At 49.1% G+C, this 26,562-nt stretch overlaps 1 protein-coding gene across 1 annotated transcript in view; it reads right to left on the bottom strand.

The window, feature by feature from the left end:
• Positions 1–26,562, bottom strand: part of SCNN1A (sodium channel epithelial 1 subunit alpha) — a 65,589-nt gene that overhangs the window by 27,557 nt on the left and 11,470 nt on the right. The window lies entirely within an intron of this gene.

Raw genomic sequence — 26,562 nt, 5'->3', positions numbered from 1 at the left:
AATCCCGTGGAGCAGTTGCCAGCCTCCCACGCCAACAGGCCATGGTTGTTGGGAGGGGTGGGGTGTGTCCGAGGCTGCGCGTGGCTCCGCCCTGGCTCGGCGCCGTCTCCTGCGTTCAGCAATTGTGGCCACTCGCGTTGCCCTGCCGGGGGGGGGGAACCACTCCGAGGCTGCCAGCCCCGCCAATCCTGCAGGGAAGGCCGCTGGCCCCGCCCACAGGGGCAGTGGAAGAGCGCATCAGCTGCGCAAAGTGGCTAAAATGCGGGAGCCCGAGGCCTCCCGGCTGGCTGCCACAGCGTGCCCCTTCCCCGGCCGGGCCATGCAGGCTGGGTGGCCACCCCAGGCCCGGGAGGGCCCCCCGATGGCAGGTTGCGTGACTGCCCCAGCTCAGGGCGGCATGCCAGGCAGGGCAGGTGCGTTAGGGCAATATGGAAGACATGCCAGAGCGGCCCCTGGCCAGTCCTTGTGCATCCTAAGCCCCCCCCCCTTGGAAGGGATGCGCTGTCACCGCGGGCCTGGTCATGCGCTCATGGTGCCAGGGCAGGATATGGCTGGCAGTTCACCAAAGTATCGCAGGCAGACACGGGTCCATGTGTAGATGAGCTTTATTCCCAGTCCCACGGCGCAACGTACAGCCAGGCCCAAGGGTTCACGTCCCGCAAGGATGCACTTGAGCAGCACAGCATCCCCGCAAGGGAAGAGGGCCCTGGGGCCATAGGAAGCCAACCACCACGGCCCCCTCCCCTCCAACCCACAGGTCTGAGACGGGGGGGGGGCCTGTGCTGAACCTATCCATGAACTATGCAGCTGCCAGACAGAAGATAGGGAATTGTTACATCTCAGACCCTCCAAGGTCATGCCGGCGGGCGGTGTAGTTCGGTGGGCAGCACAGAAACACTATACCCACAGCGGTCCCGGCTGCATGGAGGGCGACGGGTGGCGGGAGCAGTGGGCGGCCAGGCTCGGGGCCCAGCTCATTGCCAAGGCTGCCGGGAATGACCTCCTGGCAGATGAGGGTGCGATGACTGCGCGGCCAGTTTACCTGGAGGAGCTCTTCCCTGGCCGTGCGGAGGAGGCCCACCTCATACGAGCGTGGCTAGACACGGCGCTGTGCGAGGTGGAGCATGACCTCCTGGAAGAGGAGGTGGCTGCGGGCCCTACGCGCAGTAAGTCAGGGTCCTCGGCGCCATCCAGGGAGCCTCCTCCGCTGCCACAGAGGGCAGGCCATAAGGGCCCGGAGGCGTCCCAGCCACTTCCGTCGAGGCGCAGGTTGCAGGTGCTTGCAGCAGATGCCGGGCTGCCACCAACGGGTGCCCCCCCCTCTCTCCCCCCTCTGCAGGGACCATCAATGACAGGTGGATGGCTGCCATGGACCGGGTTCACGGGGCATTCCAGCAGGCGCGGGCAGCGGCACCATGTGAGTCTCGCCAACAGGAGGGGCACGGGCATGTGGGGTGGGGCGGCCTGCGGCCGCGACAACAACCCCAGAGCCCACAGGGGCCCTGACGCTCCCATCCCCCACCTCTTGCCCCCACAGCGGCGCCCGCCCGGAGCCCCTCGCCAGATGAGGAGGAACTTGGGAGGGGCTTCACCGCCTGGTCTCCACCCCGCTACCCGCCACCCGCTGAAGACCCAGAGGGTGACCCAGTGGAGGGGCCTGGCAGGAAGCGGCCGAAGCTGGAGCCCGTCCCCGCAGACGGCCGGGCAGCTGCCGATATGCCATCCCAGGCACAGGCATCTTGGACCCCAGCCGGGCCCCTGCTCTGTAACGGGGATGCCGTGGCGGGGTCGCTGGCCTCCCCCTGCTCCGACGCGCTACCTAGCCCTCACCCTCCTGGCTGCTGAGGCCGGGGTTCTGGGTTGGCAAGCTGCTCTCTGGGCGCCTGATGCGGCCCTGGAATCGATTGGGAATAAAGCCAAGTTCATTAACCGCTTTTCCCGTGCAGCCCGTCCATGGGGGGCGGTGGCTGCTGGCCGGGGCGGCTTTCCCATGCTCTCTACATGCAGGGGTTGAGGGAGCGATGACTCGGAGGGGCCGCCTGGGACACCATAGGGGCGTAAAGGGCGAGTGTTTGGCCGGCCGAGCCCCCCATGGCCAGGCATGGCCCTCAGCGCGCAGCATGCCACAGGTGCTCCGCGACCCTGTCTCGCACAGCTCGGTCATGCTCCTGGGGCTCTGCCGGGGCGTCAGGAGAAAGGCGACCGGCGGGCGGCAGCCAGGGGTCCTCGCCTGGGCCCTCTGTGGCTGGCAAGGGGAGCTGCTGGCGCACGGCAATATTGTGCAGCATGACACAGGCAGCCACGAGCTTGGCGACGGTGAACGGCTGCATGGCCAGGCGGCCGCCCGTGTGATGGAGGCATCTGAAGCGCATTTTCAGCTGACCGAAAGCACGTTCGATCACCATCCTCGTGCGCCGGTGGGCCTGGTTGTAGTTGGCTCTGTCGGCGGGCTCATCCGCAGGGTATGGCGTCAGGAGGTAAGGCAGCAATGGATAGCCACGGTCACCTGCAAGGGGAGGCGGAGTTAGGATCTCCCTTCCCATCCCCGTCCCCTCACAGCTCCCCCACCAACTCCTGACCTAGGAGCCAGCCTCTCCCCTCAGGCCATGATGACAGGAGCCTGTTCAGGCCGGAGGTGGTGAAGATCTGTGCGTCGTGGACGCTTCCCGGGAACTTGGCAACGAGGTCCGTGAAGATCCCCTGGTGGTCACAGGCTGCCTGGACATTGATACTGTAGAACCGGTGCCGATTCCTGTAGACCTGCGGCTCCTCTCTGGGAGCGCATATGGCCACATGCGTGCAGTCGACTGCTCCAATCACATTGGGGAAGCCTGCAAAGGAGGAGAAGCCAGCCCGGATGGGTGCCAACTCTGCCTCCGAGGTGGGAAAGTGGATGTGCTCGCGGATCCGACCAACTAGGGCGTCCAGGAAGGCATGCAGGCAGCGGCTGGCGGATGACTGGGAGACCTCCAAGGCCTCAGCCATGACTCCCTGGAAGGAGCCGGTCGCAAGGTAGCGGAGGGACAGCAGGACCCTCTGGAGGACGGGGATGCCCCGGGGAGCCGCAGCTTGCCCCTGAAGGGCGGGCGCGAGCTCCTCGCACAGAGCCTGTATGGCTGCCCTGTCCAGGCGGAAGCGGTCCAGGCAAGTCATGTCGCCCAGGAGCAGGGATGGCACCCTGGCCTGGAACCGGCGGCGGCGTCTGAGGCGGCGCCGCCTGAGGGCCGCTCGGACAAACACGGCTGGCAGGAGGTGGCTGGTCCGGATGGCTGGGAGCCGCGGCGGCAGTGGCGGGCACCAGGCGGGGATGATCAAGGTCCTGCCTGGAAGGAACGCAGGTTGAGTTTCAGCACCCTGAACCCCCCCCCCCCCACGCACAGCAGCAGGCCTACCGGTCTCAGCGGCCCGTTGCAAGTGGTGCTCAGGAGCAGGTCCTCTGTCCGCTGCATGGGCCGTCCCAGCCACCCTTCCCGGTCCTGCACCCCCTGTGCCCTCCTCCATCTTGCCGAGGGGATGGGTGAGCACATGACTAGGTGGCTGGTTCCCACCACTTATCTCGGGGACCGGACATTCCAGCGGGCACTACCCCCATGTCTGCTGAGAGCACTAGTGGCGGCGGAAGCCAGCGCCAGGCAAACTGGACAGAGGCCGAGAGAGTGCTGCTTTTTGGGCTCGTGGTGGAGAATGCGGAGGTCGCCCTGAGCACGCACAGGGGCGCCTCGTCCCGGTCTCGACGACGGGCATTCTGGCAGATGGCAGCTGACAGGGTCTCGGCTGTGGGCAACGCGCCCCGCACTGCTCACTCGGCAATGAAGCGCTGGAATGATTCTTTCGGGCCCGCGCGCAAACGAGTGCGCCTCCTCATGTCTCAGGGGGTTCCTTATGAGCGGGCCCTTGACGAGGGGCTCCCAGGCCCAGAGGCGGTCATGCGAGCGGTCATCCCGGAGGCGGTGGTGGGCGGCCTGGGCGTTGAGGTCCTGCCCGGTTAGTATTTGTGGATTCAGGGAGGCGAGGGGGGGGACGTATGGATCGTGGCACATGTGTGACAGGGCCTCTCCCGTGAGTAGGCACGGCCCCTGAGGGTCCAGACCCAAGCCAGGCGGAGGCAGAGGCAGCGGAGTCTGTGCCCCCCCTGGCAGAGAGCGGGGCCCAGGAACAGGCAGCCCTTCCACCGCCACAGCAAGCCCCTGCTGCCAGCGACGAGGAGCCTCAACCGGGCCCGTCGGGGGGCATGGATCCGGAGCACGGTATGTATCTGTGGCCCTGCTGCTGGTGGGGCCAGGGACCGGCTCGGCCGCCGGCCTCGGCCACACATCCAAGGCCACTCATGGCGCCGACCGGTCTCAAGACGAGGGGTTGCGGCCGCAGTTGGAATGGGTGTGCTTGGCCCGGCTCGGTGGCCTGTGGCAGCCCATGTTGGGCCGCTGCTCTTCCCTCCCTGGGGCCTCTTCCCACCCATGTCTCGCTCCAGCAGGGACCATGCGCCTGGAGATAGGCGGGGAGGTGATTGCCCAGCTGCGCGAGCTGCCACCCTCCCGGAGGACCTCTGCTGCCGGAGCGGCTCTCCTGCAGTCGCTCGGCTTCCCTGTGTCGGTGGAGGGTGAAGGTGGCCCTGGGACTCCGCCGGTTCAGGACACCTCATCGACAGAGCCGCTCGAGGAGCTGTCCCAGCCTGCAGCACCATCCCCTCCAGCCCCCCCGCCCCCGGGTGCCATGGGCCGTGTGCGGGAAGGACCTGGCTCCGCCTCTGAGGGGGAGGGGCCCATGGAGGGGATCCTTCCAGGCGCACGGGCTCGCGGCCCCCGCCCTGCCCAGCGGCTTCCCCCGACACTAGCCGCAATGTGGGCGGCGATCGAGAGGGAGCGGCTAGAGGTGCACGCTGCATGGGAGGAGGCGAACAACCGCGGCCGGGAGTTCATGGCTGCGGTACTGGAAGTGGGGGAAGGGGTCCGTGCCTCTCAAGTCCGTGCCGAAGCCCTGCTCGGGCGGCTCGTCGCCATCCTCGATCCTCCGGCCCCACCCGCTGCAGCAGCTCCACCCGCCCCAGAGGCACCCCTCCCTCGGGCCCAGTTGCGTGCGAGAGGCCGGGCCCGTGGACGGCCAAGGGGGTCCGGCCGCCGGCCTCGCCGGTGACCGCCGCTGCCGCCTTGGGGGTGGGGTGGGGTGTTTTGCTGCACAGACGGCTCTCCTACACGCCTCCCCTTCCTCACGTCTGCTGGGGGAGGTGGGATGATATAATAATAAAGGCTGATTTCTGTGCAATGGGTGTCTGTGTTCTTTGCCTTGGGATGGGGACGAGGGGGCAGGCCCGCTGTGTCTGCCTCTTGGTGGCGGCCTCAGGCCAGCCCTCCCCTTCGGCGCCACTGGGGGGCTGTCCCCTGCTGCCAGAGACTGGCTGCTGCCCTGGATTCCTCATGGCAGGGCGCCTGCCAGTCCCATGCCAACCTCTCTGGACGCGGCCGCCAGGGACTTGGTGCTACATTGGGCAAACGGGGGAAAGGCTTCTCAGACTACGCCCACCCCTCTCCTTCCCGACTGCGAGCCCCGCCCGACACACGAGCCGAGGCAGTCTGCCAGCATGGGCGCGGTTTGCCTGCTGCTCTGGGGCCTGGCCGGGATCGCGTGCTGCCCATAGGCTGCGCCTTTCCTGGCCCCTCCCCCTGACGCTTGTCAGGAACAGCGCCCTTTGGCTGCGCCTGGCGGCGGCCGTGGATCAGACCCGCCCACAACACTTTCTGGTTGTCCAAAATTGCATCTCTGCGCCGCTGCAGGCGCCGCTGCGGCCACACTTTGCTGGCACAGGATCCGGCCCGGCGCCGCCGCCACACCACCAGTGCAGCCGCGTCGGCGTTGGGGCCGGCCATAGGATTGCGCTGTAAGGAGCTCAAAGAGACTTTTAAATCAGAGATGGTGGAGCTGGTTAAAAATATTGATGAGGTCAAGGAAGAATTACAATCGACACAGCAGAAAGTTAAAACAGTAGATGAAACTGACAACTTGGCTGTATCACACAAGATAAAAACCAAGGGTTTGAAAGGAAGAATGGCCGTGGTGGAATGTAAACATTTGAGTAAGAGAAGAGATTGTGAGTAAGCAATTTCAAAACCCTCTGGAAATTGATGGGGAAAGAGTGAGAATAATAAAGGAACTGCCTAGGGGGGTTTTGTTGGAGAGGAAGAAATACAGAGAACTAGTACAAATGTTGAAAGAATTGAACATTAGATATAGATGGGAAATACCAGAAGGATTGAGCTTTGAATTTCGTGAGATTAAAAGAACACTCAGATCTGGACATGAGATGGAAATGTTCATAAAAGATTATGAAAAAGACTTACCCAAAAGATCTAAAATTTGACTATGGGGTGTAAAATCATATCTTGGAATGTAAATGGACTAAACTCACCTTCTAAATGTAAAACCACTTTCCACTGGCTATCTAAATAACATTGTAATATAATTTGTCTGCAGGAGACACATATTAGGAAACAAGATGTGAAATATTTAAAATTTGCTAAACTGGGGAAAGAATTTGCAGCTGCGTCAAATCAGAAAAAAAGAGGAGTTGTTTTATATATTAAAGAGGAGCTGCAACTGAAAATGATTTTAAATGATGCGGAAGCCAGATATATAGCAGTGGAAATAATTTGGAATACAAAGAAAATACTTTTGATTGGGATTTATGCACCTAATGGTGCTAAAGAGAACTTTTTAAAAGATTTACAAAACCAACTGGATGGACTAACATATGCTCAAATAATTCTGGCAGGTGACTTTAATGGAGTAACAAATTTGGATGATGATAAAAAAACGAAGGGTGCTCACAAAAAAAGAGGACTTTTGCCAAAATCCTTTTTTGAAATTAAAGATCAGGAAAATCTGGAAGATGTATGGAGAAGAAGTAATTCTAAAACAAAACAATACACGTTCTATTCTGCGAGACACTCGACATTATCAAGAATTGATATGATCTGGGCCTCCAAAGATTTGGCAGTATGGACCAAAGATGTGGAAATAATGCCTAAAGTAGGCTCAGATCATAATCCAGTAATGTGGAAATTTGGGAAAGGCACCAAAAGACGAGGATGGAGGATAAATGAAGATTTGCTGCAACTAGAAGATAATATAGTGCTACTACAAAGAGAGACCAAATTCTTTATACAATATAATCTAAATAAAGATGTTTCAATTGATAAAGTTTGGGACACCTACAAAGCAGTGATCAGAGGAACTTTAATGGATTTAAATGTAAGAGACAAGAGGAGAAAAGAAGAAAAAAGGCAAGAAATTATGGAAAAGATAAAGGCCAAGGAGTTACAATTAAAGAAAAGACCAGGGAAGAAGAAGATGTATCAAGAAATAAAAATTTTGCAAGAACAGCTGAGAGTAATGAATAATAAAGAATCAGAGTGGGAACTGAAAAAATTGAATCAAAAGTCATTTGAAGGTGCGAATAAACCTGGGAAATATTTAGCGTGGCAGCTGAAAAAGAAAAGGGAGAAAAAAGCAATAACCAAGATTCAAGAAGATGGCAAGATGTTAACAGATCAATTGGCTATTAGTAGAGCTTTTTTTAAGTATTATGCAAAACTGTATCAAAGAAAAGAAGTGAATCTGGACACTATTGATCAATATCTGAACAAGATCAATTTACCAACATTATCAGGAAAATGGAAGGAAAAGCTGAATGCAGAAATAACAGAGATGGAAATAAAAGAGGCTATTCGGACGACTAAGTTAGGGAAGGCACCAGGCCCAGATGGAATTACGGCTAGGTTCTATAAATTATTGGAAAATGAACTGGTACCTTTCTTGAAAGTGGTAATGAATGAAATTTTAAAAGGACAAAAGATACCACAGTCTTGGAATGAGGCCAACATATCATTGATACCAAAAGAAAATCAAGATTTAAGCAATGTCAAGAACTATCATCCTATTTCATTGTTAAATAATGATTACAAAATTTTTGCAAAAGTTTTGGCGGAGAGATTAAAGGACTGGTTAGTCGAGTTTATTGCAGAAGAGCAGGCAGGGTTCCTTCCAAACAGGCAAATTAGAGACAATTTGAGAACTGTAGTAAATGCTATAGAATATTACAATAAACATTGTGAAATGGAAGTTGGTTTCTTCTTTGTGGATGCAGAAAAAGCTTTTGATAATTTGAACTGGAATTTTATGTTTGCCACAATGGAGAGGCTGCAAATGGGAAAAGGTTTTATTCAAGCAGTAAAAGCAATATACAATTGTGCGGCAATTGTGCGGCAATTGTAGTAAATGACGATTTAACAAAAAAATTGGAAATAAGAAAGGGTACAAGACAGGGGTGCCCATTATCTCCATTGTTGTTCATTTTGATTTTGGAACTGTTACTGATTCAAATACGAGAAGATGATACTATAAGAGGCATAAAGATTAAAGAATTTACCTACAAGGTTAGAGCTTTTGTGGATGATGTGATGGTTATAGTGGAAGATCCAATACAAAACATGCTGAAGTTGCTTGATAAGATAAAAGAGTTCGGAGATCTGGCTGGATTTTATGTTAATAAGAAGAAATCAAAGATACTATGCAAGAATATGACCAAACAAAAGCAACAAGAGTTAATGGAACTTATTGATTTTGAAGTAACACATAAAGTTAAATATCTTGGAATTGAGATAACTGCGAAAAATATTGATTTATTTAAGAACAACTATGAAAATCTATGGCAACAGATTGATAGAGACTTGATTAAATGGAATAAATTAAATCTGCCATGGCTGGGAAGAATAGCGGCAGTTAAGATGAATGTGTTACCATGGATTATGTTCCTATTACAAACAATTCCAATTATTAGAGATACCAAACAATTTGAAAAATGGCAGAGGAAGATCTCTGACTGTGTGTGGGCAAGCAAGAAACCTCGAGTAAAAATGAAAGTCCTGTGTGACGCCAAAGAAAGAGGTGGACTGCAGTTGCCGAATATTAGATTATATCATGAAGCAATATGTTTGGTTTGGCTAAAAGAGTGGATGTCACTGAAAGACCGCAAACTCTTAACATTGGAAGGTTATAAGAAGTTGTTTGGATGGCATGCCTATTTGTGGCAGGATAAAATAAAAGCTGACTCTATGTTTTTGCACCATTATATTAGAAGGAGCCTCTTCACAGTCTGGAAAAAATAAAAAAAATATATCTGGGTGAAGGTATCCCCTCTTGGGTGGTACCATTTGAAGTGATCGATCCGAGAGCTATCTATAATGAAGAACAATGTTTACCATATAAAGAGATATTGATTATGGAACAAAAAATGATAAGAATCAAAACGGAGGAAGAGTTATCCTCCTGTTATGGATGGTTCCAATATAGACAGATTAGAGACCTTTACAACTCGGATTGTTCAAAAGGAGGAATCAAATGGAAAAACTCAGAGTTGGAAGAGACTATACTACAAGAAAGTAAAAAGAAGATATCTAAAATTTATAAAATACTTTTGAAGTGGTATACAGAGGATGAGACAGTCAAAGTACAGATGGTGAAGTGGGCAATTAACTGTCATAAAGAAATAACAATGGAGTCATGGGAACATTTATGGAAAACTACATTGAAGATTTCAACTTGTACCAGTATTAAAGAGAATGTCTATAAGATGATTTATAGATGGTATTTAACGCCTAAGAAAATTGCGCTTGGAAAAGCAAATATGTCAGATAAATGCTGGAAATGTAAAAAGCATGAAGGATCATTGTATCATATGTGGTGGACGTGTGAAGTAGCTAGACAGTACTGGGGAGAGATTTTAGAAGTAATAAATGAGATTTTGCAGACCCAAATAAAGAAGAACCCAGAGCTATTGCTACTGAATTTAATATGGAAGATGTTCTTATGCAATACAGAACATTACTATTCTACATGACGACGGCAGCAAGACTTTTATATGCGCAGAAATGGAAGGCGCAAGAAATACCAACTATTGAAGACTGGATGTATAAATTGCTGTACATGGCGGAAATGGACAAAATGACAAGAAAGCTGAGAGATCAGAACCTGGCAGAATTCTTTACTGATTGGGGAAGACTGAAAACATATTTAGAAAAGAAGTGGGACGTGAAAGGGGAACTATGGCAATTCGAAAATTATTAGAATGGGTTTTTTTTTATTGGAAGAGATGGAATCTTTACCATATGGGGCGAAGTATTAGCCAATTGTTATCTTAAATTTAAGTGGATTTGGAGTTAATAGATATTGGTAAAATTAATAAAGTAGATATTTTATTTAATTGTTAGCTTAAATTTAAATATATCTGAAGTTAACAGATAGTAATAGATAACAGATTTTAAGTTAATAATAATAGATATGAAGCTAACAGATAGAGCTTAGCTTAACAAAGCAGAATGTAAATATGATATGAGTTATAGAAAAAGGGGATAGATTAGGAATAGATTAAGATATAGGGTTGGAAAGCTGTTGGAAGTCCTGAAAAAGGGGGGAGGGAAAGGGTGGGGGGAAATGATATTGAGATGTTATTTGAAAGTTGTATGTATTAATATTCTCACCTAATGATTATTAAAAAAAAAATTATTCCCCCAGATGCCCATAAATAGGATCTCCCCATTTAAATTTATCTCAACATCGCAAAGCTCCTTCACCTTTCCCAATATCATTTGCCAGAAGACTGTTACTTTAGAGCATTCCTACCAAAAATGAGCATAATAGCCTTTTATTCTATTATAATGCCAACAATCCGATTTCATTCCCTTGATCATATAGGATAATTGGGAGGGAGTCCTATACCATTTCAATATTACTTTCATTTCTAGTTCTTTAATTTTTTCCTTTTTTATTACCATTATATCTTTCATTAATTTATCTATCTTCTGATCTGTTAATTTTAGCTCTTTCTCCCATTTAGATTTTATCAACCTGGTCATATATTCTCTATCCTTATTCATTAAATTATATAATTTCCTTGCTATACCCTTCTTATTGACATCCTTTACACTATATAATTTTTCAAATGGGTTGTCCTCAATATTTACTATATTGCTGTATCTCCTGTGTTTCATAAAATTATATAGACCCATAATCTTTAACCAAGGTTGGTTTCCCACTCTCTCCAATACTTCTTGCATTGGAATAAAATTTCCTTGTGAATCATAAAAATCTTTCATTCTGTATAAACCCTTCTGCTTGTTGCCAAGTAGGCCCCCTCTCCTGCTTTAAGGCCTGCCATGGACGGTGTTAAAGTTTCCTGCATTGCTGTTTTACTGCTACACAAAGATTGCCCTGCACGTGTGTGTTCTGGTACATGTGTCAGTTTCCTGTCTGCTTGTTGATTACCTTGCTGCTGCAATAGACTGTGTAGTTCCCTGAATCCATGTTTGGTTAACTACACAAAGGACTCTTTTCCTGGGCAGCCCTGCCTAGACCTATATCTGGACCTCCCAGTGTGTGTGTTTGGACTTTATTACAAGTGTGCCCCGTGCCTGCATTGCCATCTGCCACGGACCGTGCCTGTTCCCTGCTTTGGACTGTGTTTTACGTGCTGTTTCCCCTGCCTCCATGGAAGCCTGCCTCATCTGGGCCCAAGCCGCTGCTAGCAGCCAGGTGCCTGCTGTGGAAACCTCCAGCGAGCCTGGCTAGGCGCTCCCTGGTCAGTTCCCGCCTGGAGCCTCCCGCGGGCCGGTCCCCGAGCTTGCCCTCGCTACCGGGCAACCTGCAAACCAGCCTCCGCCATGCCCAGCCGGCAACCATGTTCTTAGGCAGCCAGAAGACCAAGAGGAAAAGACTGCTTTGAGAAGCCATTTCGGCAAAGCGGGTACACCACGTCCGCAGCGAGAGTACCTCGCCCCGCTCTGCATATCTTAGGAGCCGCCCCGGAGAAGAAGCTAAGTGCCGACCATCCCAAGCACTTAGAGAATTCATCTCAAAGAAACCTCCGCATTCCAGAGCTGATGACATCAGGACAAGCCCTGTCCACTGGAACATCCATTCAGCCCACTCGGATCTCCCCCTCCCTCTTTTGTCCCCTCTTCCTGAGGTGTCACTTACCACAATCAGATTCCTAAAGTGGCCCATCTAAGCCATTCAGTAACCCATTAGAGCCTTTGTCTTAATCTGTGAGAACCACCAAGTACAGCACCAGCCCCAGGGTACGTTTTGGGGTATTTAAGCTGGTCTCTCAGACCGCATGGTGCTCAGGCCATCCCTATCCAGACCCCCTTGCTGTCTTTCCGTGGATCCATTGCTGGCATTGGACCACCTCGCTGTTGTGTCTCTGCTCCACTTCAGGATTGTGAGTATTTCCCTTATCATCGTTGGGTACCTGCAGATGCTACCGTCTCTATATTTCTTACTCTGTATTTCCTAGTCCTTGTATGCTCTCTTGTGTGTATGTGCAAGTTCAGGCTTACGCCACACTATTAGTAAATACACGTGTTTGTTGAACCTATTTGTAGTCTGCCTCTTTGTCACTAGAGTGTCTGGAATCGGGACCTCCGTAAACATTGGTTAGATCCGCGCTAATTTTAGTTACAGACTGCTAAGCTAATTTCCCCATTATAAAAAGCAGTTCTGGTAACATGCTTTAATTCCTCCCAAAAATCCGTTCCCAAATTTTTAAATGCTTCATTTAAGGATTCAATAGGATTCCATTTTGAAGGTACTTGCAACAAGGTAGCTTTTTTCTTATTCCAAATTTTTAATGTTGTCTGTCGTGGGCCTAATGAATTCTCTATTTCTTTTTTCACCTTTGTTGTAAATATTCCAAACTTACCTACTCCTTTGTTTACATTATCTTCCCATCTCACCCATTTATCCAAAATTTTACCATCAATTTCCAATATCATCCTTAATTGGAAAGCTTCATAATATCTTTCCAATTGTGGGATGCCCCACCCTAGATCTTCCTTTGGTGAGTAAATCGCTTTTCTTGGTAGTCTGGCTTCCTTACCACCAAATACCCACTTTTTAATGGTTTGGCCCCACATAGTTAATTGCTTCCTAGATATCTCTTCCGGGAGTACCTGAAATAAATATAACATCTGGGGTATTATAAACATTTTAACTGCCCTTATCTTCCCCAATATACTTAAATGTTTTTTCTCCCATTGTTTTAATCTTTTTACTATTTTTTCCATGTTAATTTGAAATTTACCCCTACCATATTTTTAATATTTTTTGTAATTATCACTCCCAAATATTTCAACCTTTTTGCTCCTAATTTCATACCTGTTAATTTACCTATTTCCTTTTGTTCCTTTTGGTCGATCCTGCTAAGCATTACTTCAGACTTTTTAATATTTACTCCTAATCCTGAATATGATTTAAAGTCTTCTAAAATTATCATAAGCTCTCTCAATGCTTCCAAAGGGTTTTCTAATACTAATAGTACATCATCAGCAAATAAATTTAGTTTAATGGCGCTCGGGGAGAGGGTGGCGCTCGGGGTGAGGGTGTCATCTCGTAGGCCACTGGTTTGTGGTGTGCCACAGGGAGCGATACTCTCTCCATTATTATTTAATATCTATATGCGCCCCCTCGCCCAGCTGGTGCGGAGTTTCGGGCTTGGGTGTCACCAATACGCGGATGACACCCAGCTTTATCTGTTGTTGGACGGGCAGCCTGGATCAGCCCCTGATGCCCTGGAGCGTGCTTTTGAGGCTGTGGCTGGTTGGTTGAGACAAAGTCGGCTGAAATTGAATCCCACGAAGACGGAGGTCCTGTATGTGGGTCGTGGGGAGATGGCTTTGGGACCCCGGCTTCCTACACTTGATGGGGCAGCACTTACACTGGCCCCGAGGGTTAGGAGCCTGGGGGTGATTCTGGATTCCTCCTTGAAGATGGAGGACCAGATCACTGCAGTTGCCAGGTCTTCCTTTTATTATCTTCGGCAGGCCAGGCAGCTTGCCCCTTATTTGTCTCCCCGTGACATGACTACAGTGGTCCAAGCAATGGTCACCTCTAGGTTGGATTACTGTAACGCGCTCTACGCTGGGCTTCCCATGGGCCTGATCCGGCGGTTACAGCTGGTACAGAATGCAGCAGCGCGGGTCATTGCTGGAGCACCGGTGTGGGAGCATATTACACCGGTGCTACGCCAGCTGCATTGGCTGCCAGTGGAGTACAGAATCAGGTTCAAGGTTTTGGTGTTAACCTACAAAGCCCTACGCGGACTGGGACCGACGTATCTGAGGGACCGTCTCTCACCATATGAGCCCCGGAGGACTCTCCGCTCTGGCGGAAAACATCTTTTAAGTGTCCCTGGCCCTAGGGAGGCCCGCCTGGCGTCGACCAGGGCCAGGGCCTTTTCAGTCCTGGCCCCGACCTGGTGGAATGCTCTGTCTTGCGAGACAAGGGCCCGGCAAGATTTGCTTGCATTTCGCCGGGCCTGTAAGACAGAGCTATTCCGCCAGGCATATGGCTAACACCGGGCAGTGCCCGCCCCCCCCCCGTGAAGGGGGGGGTTAAACCATCACCCCTATGCAAACACAGAGGCATGTATGAACCACTGGGCAGCATGAATTGTTATATTTAATGTTTTTAAATGTTTTTAAATGTATTATTTAATGTTTTTAAATGTTTTTAAACATGTTTGTATTTGTTATCCGCCCTGAGCCTGCGAAAGCAGGGAGGGCGGAATATAAATATAATAAATTAAATTAAATTAAATTAATTAATTTCTTCCTTTCCTACTTTATAGCCTTTGATTCTAACACTCTTCATATCCTGTCTGCCAAAGTTTCCATAGCTAATACAAACAACATTGGAGATAGTGGGCATCCCTGTTTTACTCCTCTTTGAATTAATATTTCCCTGGGATGTCCGTCGTTAATTTTAATCAGAGCTTTCCCTTCTGTGTAAATTTCTTTTAATGTGATCATAAAAGGTCCTTCAAACCCAATTTTGTTTAATACCTGAAAAAGATATCCATGATTTAATGAATCAAATGCCTTATAAACATCTAATTTCAGTAGTGCAATCTTTCTCTTATTATTTGCATGGTATAAGGCATTGATCACATTTCTTATGGGGTGACCATTATATCTTCCTTTTACAAATCCATATTGGTCCTCTCCCACTAATCTCAGGAGGTATTTTTCCAATCTATTAGCTAATATCTTTGCAAAACTTTTATAATCTTGGTTTATCAAGCTTATGGGTCTATAAGAGGCCAGATCCTCTGGATTTATATTATTTATTATATTATATGTTTACTCTTTCATTTCTTTTGATGTAATTATAATTGTGCTATCATTTCTATTTTCTTTTTTTCTGTTCTATTTATATTTAAAAAAATTATATAAAAAAAGAATTTATACACTGCCTTAAAATACCTACGGCTGTGACCCACACTAGGTAGCTGACTGCGCAATCCTATGGTCGGCTGTGAAGCAGGCATGGCTGTGGAGGCAGCATGGACCAGTCAGTGAGTGGCGGTCCGGTGGAGCCCAAGGGGTTGCCAGGTTCAGGTGGGGTCTTCCCAGGGGAGCCATGTGTGGATGTGGGGAAGGGACAGGGAGGAGAAGGGAGGGGCCACTTCAGGGATCCCCACTGCATGGGCTGCCCCCCGGTGTGGGCATCCCCTTGTGGGGTGCAGCATGCTCCATGGCTGCCCACTCAGAGAAAGGCGGAGGTTTTGACATGCCCTGCGAGCTGGCCACACAGTCACCCCCTGCCAGCCCCAGCCTCGCTCCCAAGACTCACCCTCCCGACCGCTTTCCCCCTCATCACCGCATTGTGAACCCAGTCCATGGTAGCGCACCACCACTCCAGCCCTGCCAGGAGTCTTGCCCCGACACACCACAGGCAACCGTGCATTTCTAGGAGACAACGCGCACACCGTGGTTGCAGCTCCATATAGGCTTTGCTGGGCCTTTTCAGTGGTTCACCTTCCTGATCGTAGTGGACTCGTTTTCTAAATGGCTGGAAGTCATTCTGGTGTTGGCCATGACATCCACAGTTGTCGTCCTATTTGCAACCCACAGGATACCAGACACCATCGTATCCGACAATGGCACCCAGTTCACATCGCAAGAGTTCCGGAGGTTCCTTGACGACAAAGCCATCTGCCACGTCACATGAGCTCCATTCCACCCATCTACTAATAGACAAGTGGAATGGATGGTGAGATTCATGAAGGACTCACTGCACAAGTTGAGTCATGGGGACTTGAACTTGTGGCTAATCGAGCTCTTGCTTTAGCAGCACATAACTCTGCATGCCACTACAAGCCACAGCCCTGTGGAACTTTTGATGCGTTGCCAACTAACAACTCTGCTTGATTGGCTGCACCCCGATTTTGCTCAGGATGCCCAGAAGGGACCGGAAGTATCGGAGTTGCCCAGAAATTTCCAGCCAGGACCTCATCTACGCCAAGAACTATGGGGACAGGCCGGTCTGGTTCCTGGAATCTGTGATCAAGGCCACCGGACTGGTGTTATACAAAGTGGCCAATGCTGCTGGCAGTATCTTCAGGAGGCATATTGACCAGCTATGACAGCAGTGGCTGGAGTGAAAGCAGGGGTCGAACAGTGATTTCCCCCCTTGTACCACTGATACAATGACTGAGCCAGCCGTGGCACTTGAGAACCATGGGGACTCTCTGACCGAGGGCCAGCTGTCACCATTGAGCAGGGAAGAAGCTGCCAAAAGTGACGGGGCCTCCTCTGCTGAGGGGACAGAGCCCGCCATGAACACGAAGACTCCAGTCAGTGGGCCTGTGAATTCAAGGGAGTTGCGCAGGTCCCAGAGGATGCGTCATCCCCCGACTTACCTTGGATATTATTATTGGAGTGGGGTGTCCCCAGCTAGGAGGGAGGGGTGTTATGTATTGGCCCAGCTTCTATCTAAGCCTAGGCTCCTGACGGCCTCATTGCTATTGGCTGTTTTCGCTGGCTTCATTCAATCCAAACTGTACAATAAAGTCCAATCACAGCTCTGTAAATAAGTTATTTTGTATATAGTTAATGCAAACTAAGGATTCTATCTTCAGGTGCCTATTGGTTGTTGGTTGACATGGGGGCATGGTTTGTGTGTATATATTTTGGCTCCTGTTGAGTGTCTGTTGTCTGTCTGCTTCCGGTTCTCAATAAAGATGTTTCTATGAGCTGAAATCTCAATACTTAATATTGACGATGAGGATGGGATATAAGGTGGGTAGGCAGCCCCACAACACTCAAGCTGAATCACTTGCCGGTGAGGAATTTTTGCCTCAGCCAGACCGGCACTCATTCCCTCCTCACTCTAGAGCACCATTCGGTATGGTTGCCAAGGGCCAGTTCAAGACATTTGATGCTGCCACTGAGGACTGGGGCTCATACATCTCACAGTTCCAATTTCACCTTAAGGCAAATGAGACCAGTTTGGCTCCAAACTGGAGCCAGTTTGGTATAGTGGTTACACCACTACAGTTTGGTGTAGTGGTTAAGAGCGTGGGATTCTAATCTGGAGAGCCGGGTTTGATTCCCTCTCCTCCCCTTGAAGCCTGCTGGGTGACCTTGGGCTAGTCACGGCTCTCTGGAGCTCTCTCAGCCTCACCCACCTCACAGGGTGTTTTGTTGTGGGGATAATAATGACATACTTTGTAAACCGCTCTGAGTAGGCATTAAGTTGTCCTGAAGGGCATTAAATCAAATGTTGCCATTATCATTAACATTATCATTTTTTAAAAAAATAATTTTTATTGGGTGAGTTAACATACAAATTAATTAATATACATTCTATTACCCCACCTATTCCTGTTTCCCCCACCCACTCCCTCCCCCTTTTCTTGTTAGACTTCCAACAGCTTTCCAACCCATTATCTAATTGTATCTATTATTCTATCCAACACATTGTCTAAAAAAAAAGAATATTAGTTCACACTATTAACTTATTTTAACTTTCCATATATTATTTCCATCGGTAAAGACATTCTACCTCCCCCTTTAATAGTTGTCCAATGACCACACTTTCCCCCTTACTTTCCCATTTCTTTTCCCATTTCTTTTCCAAATAACTTATAAATTTCCCCCAGTCCATAACAAATTCTTCTGAATCTTGTTCTCTCATTTTCCTTGTCAATTTGTCCATCTCGTCATTAACATTATCATTATCTCACTGGCGCTGAGCAGGAGAAAGCTGTCTTCTTCAGTGCCTGTGGCTGCTCAACATTTGAAATTGCCCGCACTCTCGTGGCACCAGAAGTACTGGAAGAAGTGTCACTCACAACCATCAAGGTGAAGCTGAAAAACCATTTCTCGCTGCAGCCATCAAAAATCGCATGCTGCTATGCCTTCTAAAAGCATGACCAGGTGCCGGGAGAGACAATCGCCACATTCATCATGGCATTGCGGAAGTTAGCACAGCTCTGTGAATTCGACGACCTAGAAGAAGCCCTCTGACAGGCTAATGTGTGGACTATGGGACAAAAAACTGCAGAGATGACTCTTCATGAAGAAGAACCTCAATTTCAAAATGGCTTATGAGGAGGCCATCGCAGCAGAAGCAGCTGACCAGTCCACCAAAGAAGTGTGACAGTCGCCCAGTCCAGCACTACCCAAGAATGCCGAACTAGTCCACCATGACAGCCTTGAGAGCAACTCTGAAGAAGATGGTGAGGTTCACCGAACTCAAGCAGTGCAGGCCAAGCGTTCCAAACAGCCTCTATATAGTGGATCTCTATGTGCCAGCTGGGGGGGGGGGAAACCACGAAAGAAGAACTTGCAGATTCTGTGACACTGAGTGCTGGGCATGCAGAAAGAAGGGTCACATCACATGGGTCTGCAGAGCTACCAAGAAGGGAGGCTGTCCACTGCAGTCTCCGCACCTCACTCCATGCCAACAATGGCCGGCAGGGAAGGGTTTTCCCTGGCCTGAAGAATGTCACTCCATGACCAAGTGTTCTGGCAGAACCATCGTCCTGAACACCAGAACGAGCACCAAAGAAAAGATCTGCATCACAGTGAGCATTGAACGGACGCTGTATGAGATGGAAGTCCACTCTGGGTCAGCGCTCTCCATAGTCTCCATGGACATCTTCAACCAAGTGTGCCCCAAGGGGAAGAAGTGACAGCTTGAGTCACGCAATTTAATCCTGATGGACTCCCAGGGTCGTCGGGTTCCAGTGGCAGGAGTTGGTCGAGTTGTGGTCAGCTACAGACTGTCATGGCCCCCTCCGTCTGTCATAGTCAAGGGGCGCCTCACTAGTTTACTGGGACTTGATTGGTTTGAGGCATTGGGCATCCACATCACCGGAGTCTGACAAGTCAACCAATCTGACATTGAAGCAGTATGTGCAGTTTCCTACCATGTTCGATGGCTCGTTAGGGTGCTACACAGGGCCACCAGTCTCCTTCAACCTCAATCCAACAGTGCTGCCAACCCGTCTGAAGGCGCATTGAGTTCCATTCACACTCAAACCACACATTGACAAGGAGCTAGAGTGCCTGATTGCCCAGGGAGTCCTCGAGTCTGTATCGCACACCTGTTGGAAGACCAATCATCACGCCCATCAAGGCCAATGGGGCCATTCGTATTTGTGCAGACTACAAGTGTACAATAAACAACGCTCTACAACAGCACACATACCCAGTGCCGGTAGTCAGCCACCTCCTGGCATCTGTAGCAGGAGGAAAGACCTTCGCCAAGATTGACCTGGCACAAGCCTACCAGCAGTTCCCTGTGGATGATGCCACCACAGAAGTGCAGACCATCATGACCCACTGTGGAGTGTTCAAAGTTAAGTGGCTACAGTTCAGGGTCAGTGTGGCCCCCAGTATTTTCCAGGGACTTATGGAGGGACTGCTAAGGGGAATCCCAGGAATCACCCCCTACTTTGATGATGTCCTGATCATAGGAACATCCTCCATCGAGCTCGCCAGCTGCCTTTGAGAAGTCCTCCTCCGTCTCCAGGATGCTGGGCTGAAAGTAAAGAAAGAGAAGTGCTAGTTCGGTGTTCCATGAGTGGAGTTCCTGGGGTTCCTAATCAATGCCGACGGCATCCACCTAACAGATAGCAAGGTGCGAGTTATAACCACTGCACTGACACCTCACTCAAAAAAGGAGCTACAAGCATTCTTAGGGCTCCTGAACTTTTATCATGCATTCCTGCCACACAAGGCATCACTAGCAGAGCCCCTACATCGGTTGCTGGAGAAGAACGCTCCTTGGACCTCGGGCCAGAAGCACTCTCTCGTGTTCACCGCTGTTAAGGAGCTCCTGTCATCCAACACAGTATTGACACACTTGGATGAACGCAAGCCGCTTATCCTCCCCTGTGACGCCTCGCCTTATGGAGCTGGCGCGGTCCTGAGCCACTGGATGCCAGACAGGCGGGAGGCCCCTATTGTGTACTTTTCATGGACATTGTCGCAAGCAGAAAGGAACTACATGCAAATCAACAAGGAAGATCTTGCCCTGGTTGCAGGGGTTAAGAAATTTCATGATTATGTTTACAGGCGTCACTTCGAAATCACAACTGACTGTAAGTCTTTTCTAGGCTACTTCAGTCCGGCAGACCCCACAAGTCATGTCCCCCCAGATGCTACACTGGTCAGTGTTTCTGTCGGCCTACAGCTACCAGCTTTTCTACAGGCCAGGCAAAGCCATTGGGTATGCTGACACCCTCAGCCACCTGACGCTACCAGGCCCTGCCCCCGACCCCTCTCCTGCATACGGGGTCATGCAACTGGAAGAGTTGTCTCAGCAGCCCTTCTGGAGCTGGACATTGCCTCCCATTCCGCCAAGGAACTTTCAGTTCACAACGGATGCCTTCTCTGGGGGAGCAGAGTCGTTGTTCCACCCAGGCTATGGCAGTGGGTGCTTGAGGCACTTCATGTAGGGTACCCTGGGATTGTGAAGATGAAGGCCCTGGACTGCAGCTATGAGTGGTGGCCAGGGATGGATTTAGCAATTGAAAGATGAGTCTGGACTTGCCAGCCCTGCCAGGAGTCTTGCCCCAACACACCACAGGCAACCGTGCATTTCTAGGAGACAACATGCACACCGTAGTTGCAGCTCCATATAGGCTTTGCTGGGCCTTTTCAGAGGTTCACCTTCCTGATCGTAGTGGACTCGTTTTCTAAATGGCTGGAAGTCATTCTGGTGTTGGCCATGACATCCACAGTCGTCGTCCTATTTGCAACCCACTGGATACCAGACACCATCGTATCCGACAATGGCACCCAGTTCACATCGCAAGAGTTCCGGAGGTTCCTTGATGACAAAGCCATCTGCCACGTCACATGAGCTCCATTCCACCCATCTACTAATAGACAAGTGGAATGGATGGTGAGATTCATGAAGGACTCACTGCACAAATTGAGTCATGGGGACTTGAACTTGCGGCTAATCGAGCTCTTGCTTTGGCAGCACATAACTCTGCATGCCACTACAAGCCGCAGCCCTGTGGAACTTTTGACGGTTAGCCAACTAACAACTCTGCTTGATTGGCTGCACCCCGATTTTGCTCAGGATGCCCAGAAGGGACCGGAAGTATCGGAGTCGCCCAGAAATTTCCAGCCAGGACCTCATCTACGCCAAGAACTATGGGGACAGGCCGGTCTGGTTCCTGGAATCCAAGATCAAGGCCACCGGACTGGTGTTATACAAAGTGGCCAATGCTGCTGGCAGTATCTTCAGGAGGCATATTGACCAGCTATGACAGCAGTGGCTGGAGTGAAAGCAGGGGTCGAACAGTGATTTCCCCCCTTGTACCACTGATACAATGACTGAGCCAGCCGTGGCACTTGAGAACCACGGGGACTATCTGACCGAGGGCCAGCTGTCACCATTGAGCAGGGAAGAAGCTGCCAAAAGTGACGGTGCCTCCTCTGCTGAGGGGACAGAGCCCGCCATGAACACGAAGACTCCAGTCAGTGGGCCTGTGAATTCAAGGGAGTTGCGCAGGTCCCAGAGGATGCGCCATCCCCCAACTTACCTTGGATATTATTATTGGAGTGGGGTGTCCCAAGCTTAGGGGTGTGTGTGTGTTATGTATTGGCCTAGCTTCTGTCTAAGCCTAGGCTCCTGACGGCCTCATTGCTATTGGCTGTTTTCCTGCTGGCTGCATCCAATCCACACTGTACAATAAAGTCCAATCACAGCTCTGTAAATAAGTTATTTTGTATATAGTTAATGCAAACTAAGGATTCTATCTTCAGGTGTCTATTGGTTGTTGGTTGACATGGGGGCGTGGTTTGTGTGTATATATTTTGGCACATGTTGAGTGTCTGTTGTCTGCTACCAGTTCTCAATAAATGATCATGATCATGATCATGATTATGATTTATATACCGCCCTTCAGGACAACTTAATGCTCACTCAGAGCGGTTTACAAGGTATGCTATTATCATCCCCACAACAATCACCCTGTGAGGTGGGTGCGGCTGAGAGAGCTCCAGAGAACTGTGACTAGCCCAAGGGCACAGCTGGTTTCAAGTGGAGGAGTGGGGAATCAAACCCAGCTCTCTAGATTAGAGTCCCTGATGTCAACTGGGGCGTTGACTTCAGAGGCTTTTACCCACTCCCTCTGTCCCTCATCAAAATCCATCCAACATATTAATTAAGACAACACTCCTCGTTCCAGTTTTGAGTCCAGGATTTCTTTGACTTCATATTGTTGCTGTCCATCCACGAGTAGGGGTAGGGGGGGAATCCCGCGGTCTGGATGCCATTTGTCAGGAGGGTGAGCTTTTTTCAGGAGGCTGAAATGGAAAACCGGATGGATATTCTTTAAGTTCGTGGGTAGTTTTACCTCCACTGTTCATTTATAATCCTTGCAACTCGAAAGAGACCCAAGAATTTCCAGTCTACTTTCTTGCTTGGCTGCTCTCCCCTTAAGTGCTTAGTAGAGATGTATACATAGTCTCCCATTTGTAATTCCCAAGGGGTTGATCTCTTTCTATCAGCATATTTTTTGTTATCCTCTTTGGCTTTTTCAAGAGTCTTTTTAATTATGTCCCATTGTTTTGTCAGTTTAGACCACCACTCCCTCAAATCACCTGTTTGGTTATTTACTGGCATCTGGGTGAAGGGCATCACTGTGCCTTCATATCCTTGAGCCACCATGAATGGGGAGGCACCGGTGGATGCATGGACCATGTAGTTATAACAATATTCGTCAAAAACTAAGAATTCGGTCCAATTATCCTGTTGGTAATTGATATAACATCTTAAGAACTCTTCCAGTACTTGATTAACCCTTTTGGTTTGACCATCGGTCTCGGGATGATGAACAGAGCTGAGCCCCTGTTCAATCCCCACTACTTTCAATAACTTCCGCCAGAAGTACTCTGCGATCTGAAATTACCTTATCAGGAAATGAGTGCAGCCTTACTACATGCTGCATGAATAGATTGGCCAGTCTCTTTGCGGTGGGGAGTTTAGAACAAAGGATGAAATGAGCTTGTTTCGAAAATAAATCCATCACCACCAAAATTATTGTTTTTTCCTTCGAGGGGGGGGGACGTCAGTGATAAAATCCATGAAGACCACTGCCCATGGTCGAGAGGGGGTCTTTAGGGGCCGTAGCAGTCCAGGTGGCTTGCCTCCTCTAGTCTTTCCTATTAGGCATACTTGGCATGCAGAAACGTATTGGGAAATGTCTTTTCTCATGCCAGGCCACCAAAATTGTCTTTGTACTAGATGCAGTGTTTTCAAATATCCAAAATGCCCGGCTAGTTTGGAGTCGTGACATTGCTTTAACACTTCCCCCCTTAAAGTGGATGGAATGTACAATCTTCCCTGTTTGTACCAGATTCCCGATTTGCCTCTTTGCAATACATCCTTGGGCAGAGCGTCCCCCTCCCTTTCGGTATCCTTGGAGACTCTCTCCTCCCAGCCTGTGGGAATGGTATCTTGTTTCATTTGCTGTGATTGGCTTCTGGTGATTACAGCCCCTCCCAACTGGGTTTGCGAAAACATAGTGTTTATTACTTCCTCCCTTTAGCTTTCGAGTTGGGGAATGCATGATAAAGCATCTGCCAGGAAGTTCGATTTGCTGGGGAGGTGCTTCGGTGTGAAATTGAATTTGGAAAAAAACTTCACCCACATATGTTTAGTGACGAGCTTGCACGGCATTTTTAATGCTTCCAGGTTTTTATGATCTGTCCATACTTCAAAAGGTACTTTGACCCCGCTAGCCAGTGTCTCCAGGTAGGGATGAGTGCAATGGCTTCTCCCGTAACAGCTCTGTAGTGCAAATAGAGTAGAACTCCCGGGAGAAAAAAAGGCACACTCTTACAAATTATCAAAAAGTATTTTCAAAGTGCAATGTGCTACTAGTTTGTGACAATTATACAACAGTGCAAATCAACAATTCTACATATGTATGAATGACCAAACCAGGAAAGAACAGAGTCCCAAAATAGAGTCTTTCTCCATGGGTATGTAAACAATATTGTATCTTCTTTTGTCTTTTTGTTCTCCTTGTTAGCAGCGAAAAGCAGAATAGATGAAAAACAGTTCCACGCCCAATTCAAATGTGTCTCCAGGTAGACAGTGACAACTTAATCGCGCTGGGTTCTTTATCCCAGATCGCCCAGTGGCGTTCAGTTTCAGAGAATGTTTTGGACACATATGTGCAAGGGTGCATTTCCCCCTCATCATCAGCAACAGGACCCCTCCCATCGCAACGTCACTAGCATCCACCTGTACAATAAACTTTCGGTTCCCCTCTGGGTGCTGTAGCACTGGCTCTGAGGTGAACAGTTCTTTTAATTGCTCAAATGCCTCTTGGCATTCTTGAGACCAGGCTAATTTTGCACTTGGTTTAGTTCCTTGCGCTCCCTTTCCTGTGGTTTTTAGGAGATCAGTGAGGGGCCTCCGGGTTGTGGGGGGTTCCCACCCCACAATTGCTTGTATTCTCTCAGGGTCCATTTTTAGTCCCTGCCCCAACACTCTATAGCCCAGAAAATCCAGCTCCTCCTGTGGAATTCACATTTGGACAGTTTTATGGGCAGATGGTTATTGTGCAGGGCTTCGAGTACCTGCTGGACCAACTGAACATGTGACTCATCAACTTTTAAATAAATTAAAATGTCATCCAAATAAATGACCATACCTTTGTACAGGTTTTGTTGATTAAATTCATAAACACCCCAGGGGCCCCTTGTAATCTGAAAGGCATCACAGTGTACTCAAATTGTCCCAAAGGGGTGTTAAATGCTGTCTTCCATTCATCCCCCTCCCTTATTCATACCCAGAAGTAAGCATTTTTCAAGTCCAATTTTGAAAAGGTCTTCCCCTGAGCCACCACGCTCAATAAGTCTCTGATGAGAGGGAGGGGATAGGTGTTTGACATTGACACTCTGTTAATGCCTCGATAGCCAGCGCACAGTCTTAAACCCCCATCTTTCTTCTTGCGAAACAACACTGGTGCGGCGTGGGGGGAGCTGGTGGGTCTGATGAATCCTCGCACCAGGTTTTTGTCAATGAACTGTCTCAGTTCCTCCCTCTCCCCCCAGTTCATGGAATACAATTTCCCTTTTAGCAGCTTTTGTCCGGGGATCAGTTCAATGGCACAGTCCATAGGCCTGGGGATGGGGGAAAAAAGTTTTTCTGCTTCCTTTAAATCAAACACCTGACTTAAGTCCTGACATTCGGGTGGGATCTGCTCTAATTCCTCTTTTGTAAGCAGAACCACCTCAAAGGGGGGGTGCCTTCTCGCCCCACTCTGCTCTTCACACACAGTCAGGGCAATTTTCTATATTAAACTGTAGTACACCTGTTTTCCACCTCACATATGGGTCGTGGTCCCAGAGCCATCATGATCCCAACACTAAAGGGAAGTTAGTGGCTATGCTAAGTCCTGGTTTCCCAATGGTTCCCCATCCCCAGGGGGACCGATTCCATTGCATAAGTAGTGAGGGCCCCTTTCATCTGTTCAAATACTATGGGGTGGTCCCATTTGCACACTTCCAACCCCAGCCTTGTGACTAATGTGGGGGTAATTAAATCCCAAGTGCATCCCGAGTCTAGCAACGCCCGCACTCAGTAAAACCCTTTTGGGATTTACTAAAGTCATTGGTATTTAAAGTAGGGTCCCTTTAGGTTTCACCTCTTCAGGTGTTAGTCCCTTGTGGACCTGCCAATGGGACCTCTTTACGGCAGGTTGGTGACATTTCCCACCGGCTGGATAGGGCGCTCCTTCTCTTCTGATGGGTCTTCGCTCGATCCCTCTGAGCTTCCCTCGGTGTTGAGGCTGCTCGCCACTTCGCTTCTTTTCTTGGTGGGTTTCTTTGGTGTTTATGTACAATCTCTGTATCCCACCTTTCTCCCCCCCCCAATTTTTTAAAATTTAAATATGTTTTATAAACAGTTACAAAGTCAAGAAAAATAGCCAGTGGTACAAAATAAGTTTTCCACTACATACATTTAGAGTAACTTAGATATTGCTAACTCAAAAATATTTTTATATACAAATATATCTTCATGGATTATAAGTAAAGTACTATAATTTGGTGTCTCTAAGACAGGTAATAACTTATATCTTAACATTATTCCTAACTACTATCTAAACTACTATCCATTTATAAATGCTTATAATTCTACACACCCGCACTCTTAACCACTGCACCAAACTGCCTCTCATAGAAAGAAGTTTCT

The sequence above is a fragment of the Eublepharis macularius genome, chromosome 18, assembly GCF_028583425.1.
Source record: "Eublepharis macularius isolate TG4126 chromosome 18, MPM_Emac_v1.0, whole genome shotgun sequence".
Lineage (NCBI taxonomy): Eukaryota > Metazoa > Chordata > Lepidosauria > Squamata > Eublepharidae > Eublepharis > Eublepharis macularius.
Note: the sequence above shows the minus strand (reverse complement) of the source record. Positions and strands in the feature narration are given on the sequence as shown.